Source organism: Mirounga leonina, unplaced genomic scaffold (assembly GCF_011800145.1).
Source record: "Mirounga leonina isolate KUSES-001 unplaced genomic scaffold, KU_Mleo_1.0 Mir_173, whole genome shotgun sequence".
NCBI lineage: Eukaryota > Metazoa > Chordata > Mammalia > Carnivora > Phocidae > Mirounga > Mirounga leonina.
Genome location: NW_023270447.1, coordinates 69,469,830 through 69,474,590, shown reverse-complemented (window position 1 = coordinate 69,474,590; position 4,761 = coordinate 69,469,830). Strand labels below are relative to the sequence as shown.

Genomic DNA, 4,761 nt, shown 5'->3' with positions numbered 1-4,761 from the left:
AGCCAAGCGGGCGCGTCGAAGTGGTTATAAAGCCTCCGCCCCGCGCGCCGCTACCCACTGCGCAGGCGCTTCGCTGAGACACCTCACAACCCGCACCGCCCCCCCCGCGCGGAGGGCGGGTGCTGGGCGGGGCCGAGCGGGGTGGGGCCGGACGTGCTGGGGCGGAGCTCCGCCTCCTCCCGGTCATGGGGTTCCAGGGCCGCCATCTTGTGGAGGCACTAACCCAACTGCTTTTCTTGGCCCTCTTCCCCCAATTCCGTCACCCCGGCCGCCTTCATCCCCGAGGTGGAGTTTTCGGTTTGCCTTTGCTCACGGATAGGATGATTGCCCCTTACAGCAAATGATTCTGAGGTTACTTCATCTGTAAAACATGGGCAAGGATAGATCACATGGTGATTCCCAACTGGTCCACCTTCCGACACTTCTTTTGTTAACAGCATTAATTAATAAAGAATATAGTCATTCGTTACGCATCTACAAAGTGGAGGCATTACTAGATAAGACAGACAGGGTCCCCTATCTGCAAGGGATTTGCAGAATAAAGCCCGAATTCCTTAATCTAGCATTCAGTGCTCTCTGTGAGCTAATAAACTGTATTGCTAGGCCCACCTCCCACTCTCACCTCCGGGTAGCTTGGTTATTTACAGTTTGTGGAAGGAGGCCTAGCACCTTTTTTTCCCCTGTAAGTGTCTCTCTTGTGCTCTCGGCAGCCTTCCTGATGGGAGGAAACACGCAACTACGACAGCAACAGAAATGGTCCGTTAGGGTTAGGTTCAGTTGCACATAACAAAAGAAAAAAAATAACTTACAATAGAAATTTATTTATTTATTTTAAAAGATTTGATTTATTTGACAGAGAGAGAGAGAGGAGAGCACAAGCAGGGTAAGCGGTTGCGGGGCTCGATCCCAGGACCCTGGGATCATGACCCTGGGTGAAAGCAGACGCTTAACCGACTGAGCCACCCAGGCACCCGGTGATTTATTTCTGTCTTCAAAAAAAGAAGTCCAGGGGTAGGCAGTCCAGGGCTGCTCTGCTACACTCAGCACTGGCTTTTCAATCTTAAGTTCACCTCGTTATGTTCCACCTTTGGAAGTAGAGAGGAGAAAGGGGGAAAAGTGCATCCTTTCTTTTTAAGATACTGCATTGGAAGTCCCACACATTTTTGCTTACATCTCATTGGCCAAAACTAGTCCCATGGCTATATTGAGAAATGTAGTCTTTTAACTGGACACAGCGTGCCCAGCTAAAAATAGGGGCTCTGTAATTAATAGAGAGGGGTAGAGTGAATAATGGAAGGTACCAGGTGTCTTTCTCATGGGTGGCATGTAAAACCATGAGAAAGGTCCCCAGGAATAAGTCCTGAGAAACTTCAAACTTTTGAGGTAAAACAATGGAAGAGGAGCCAGCAAAGGAAGCTGAGAAACGGGTTGTCAGAGGAGAAAAACCAGGCAGGTGTGATGTCACAGAAGCCATGGTAAAATGTTTCCAGCGGGGAGTGGTCAGTTGTGACAAATGCTGCTGAGAAATCAGGAAAGAATAGAGAAGCGACCCCTGGATTTGGCAAAAACCATAAGGAGGGAGAAAGTTCTCTTCAAATAAGGAGGTTTGATACTGGATGGCTAAAACAATTTCTATATATTGGTCAGAATAGGCTAGGCTTTGCTATGGTAACAAACAACCCAAATAGCTCAATGGCTTAACCTAACAATGGTCTATTTTTTCTCACTCAAGCAATGCCTGATATGGGTCAAGGCACTTTCCGAGTTACAGATCCTCTACTCCACTGGATAACTCAGAGATCCAGGCTTTTCCATCCTCGCCTCCACAACCTGCACACAAGGCTTTCAGGATTGCCTCAATGAGGGAAAGATTGCTGGCGGGTTGTGCACTGGCAATTAAATACTCCAGCCTGGAAATGGAACTTGTCATACGAGCCGAATCTAAGTGCAAGGGAGGCTGGGAATTGTAGGGGGGAGCCATGGACTAGTAAGTATGCAGTATTATCAAAGCCACGGTTCCCTGTAGTTATTTTTTATTCTGTCCTTAGTGCCAAATGTCCTGATCAGCTGCGGGGCCCGCTTCGAGGAGGTGTGTGCCTGTGGTGGGGAGACAAAGGGTGGGGGAGAAGGCTGCCTTGTTCCTTGGGTCAGATTGTGTTGAAGGAGATGGGGATCCCCTGATTCCCGGCAGACCCAGATGGCTTTTAGGTGCTTCTCCCGGGGCCGCTGTCAGGATCCAAGCTTGCTGAAAAGCTCAGCACACTGAATGTTCGCTTGTCTTAGCACTGGCACCCAAACAAACTGCCTCAGCTCAAAGCTGCCACCATCAGTGACTTTGGCAGAAAGCTGACCTCTCATAAATGCCATTGAACTTTGCAATGGCCCCATTTCTACTGGGTTTTCTTCCCTTCTGGATCCATTCACCCTTGAATTGAGAGACTAAAGTAATTCCTCCCACTTTTTTTTTTTTTTTTTTTCCTATGTCCCCACTGGGTAGAAACTGAGTAGTGACTCAGGGAGATGGAATGAGAGAAAGAAGGATTCTTACTCATCTATTTACCCGTTCAGTAAACATTTAGGATACTTTGTGCTAGGCTGTTTGTCAGGCGCGAGGGTCATGGAGATGAACAACGTAGCCTGATGAGGGTTACAGACAAGAAAGCAGGTCACTGGGATACTAGGTGACAAAGACATGTACAAAAAGGAAGGCATATATAGAGGAAGGCATGGTAAGCCTTGTGGTCAGGAATGGCTTTTTCCGAGGAAGAGCCCTTTGAGCTGGGTCTCCAAGGATGAGTAGGAGTTGACACTCGAAAGTAGGGGAAAGGGCAGAGGGAGCCTGGAGGAGAGGCACAGGATTGGTCTGAGGAAATGTGGGCAGCAGGGTGTGACAGGAGTAGAGAATGTCTGAAAGGATGTGAGAGAGAAGAGAGAATGGAAAGTTTCTGTGTTAGGACTCCATCAGATGCAAGGAAAAGAAGCCCAACGTGAACTAACCTATGCCAAAAGAGTACGTTTCTTGGCTCATGCAACTCTTTGAGACAAGTACTACAGCAACTGGGCCCAAGGACCAATCACACCCGGGAGCTACCTGCCCTCCTCTAGCTTTCAACTTTGCTTGTCTGCCGGCAACTCTTCCTCCACCTTCTCCTCCTCCCTCTTCTTTGAATTGTGGTAAAGTGTACATTACATGAAATACCACTGTAACCAATTTTAAGTGCAGGATTCAGTGACATTAATTATATTCACATTGTTTGTGCAACTTTCACCACCATCTATCTCCAGAACTTTTTTATCTCTCAGATTGAAACCCTGTACCTATGAAACAATCTTCTCCCTACTTCGATGTTTTCAGACCACTTGCCTCTCCAGGCTGGAACTGTGCCCAACAGCAATCCCCAGCTCACGCTCCTAGCTTCCTCATCAGAGAGATGAGACAGTCTCTGGATCAAGAGTGGTGAATGCCACAAGTCCAACCTGGGTCACCTCCTGTCTCCAGGTTTCTTGGCCCTCCCTTCTCCCCACCTGCTTCAGTGAATGACCTCCCCATTCACCTGGAAGTTCTACTGCCCTGACCTGTCCTCCAACCCCCACATCCAAGTCCAGTTTACTTCTAAGGTGCTTAGAGAACCTTACCTGGCTACAGGCCTCATTATTTCTCTTGCCTGGACTTTGGCCCCAATTCCTCAATTGGTCTCTTTTGTGAAGCCACCAGCTCATGTCAATCCCTTCTACAGTTCCCATTGCCAGCCCCATCTCCTTCCATGCCTCTTAGAATAGACCCATTTGGCCTTTTTTTTTTTTAAGTTATCTCTACACCCAACGTGGGGCTCGAATTCATGACCCCGAGATCAAAAGTCACATGCTCTACCAACTGAGCCAGCCAGGTGCCCCTTAAAAATATGGGACACTTCACAGGTTTGCATGTCATTTTTGCATAGGGGGCATGCTAATCTTCTCTGTATCATTCCATTTTTATTTTTTTAAGATTTTATTTATTTATTTATTTGACAGAGAGAGAGAGATCACAAGTAGGCAGGCAGAGGGAGAAGCAGGCTCCCCGCTGAGCAGGGAGCCCGACGCGGGACTCGATCCCAGGGTCCCGGGATCATGACCCGAGCCGAAGGCAGATGCTCAACAAACTGAGCCACCCAGGTGGCCCTGTATCATTCTATTTTTAGTGTATGTGCTGCCAAAGAGAGCGCCATTGGGCCTTCTTGATGTTATCTAAACATGCCCCAAATTACCAAGTTTTGTTTCCTTTGCAAATGCTGGTCCCTCTGCCTGTCATGCCTTTCCTATCTCTCTTCATTTGGTGTAATCACATGCATACTTCCAGACTCATTTCCATGGTCACAGCATCTCTTCCTCCAGTCAGCCCCGCCACCCTCCCACCTTTGTGTCTCCAGGGCACAGTGGAGATAACTCTAGTGTCACACTTATTGCTAGGATGACCACATAATTTATGGTGCAAACCCAGGACCCTTCTGAGAATGAAAGGGAATGCTATGATCAATTGCCCTGGTTCAGCGGGTGTCAGCCGGTCTCTTCCAGGCTAAGGAGAAGGCCTGGTCAGCCACCTACACCCTGCATTGTTGTAAAACCTGGCACTTAGTGTTTCCATTTACCTTGTTCGTATCTCTCAGCCCTTTTAGACAGTACTGTTATTTCCCATTTTTTAAGATGAAAGGATGGAGCTTCAGAGAGAGAAGAGACTTGTGGTCACACAGCCAGAAGTAGGCAAAGCTGGCCTGGGAAGTC

The 4,761-nt window shown here is 48.1% G+C and overlaps 1 pseudogene; it reads right to left on the bottom strand.

Annotated features, from left to right (window-relative positions):
* Positions 1-3,896: 3,896 nt before the first annotated feature.
* Positions 3,897-3,994, bottom strand: LOC118020434 (annotated as a pseudogene).
* Between the last annotated feature and the right edge of the window lie 767 nt (positions 3,995-4,761).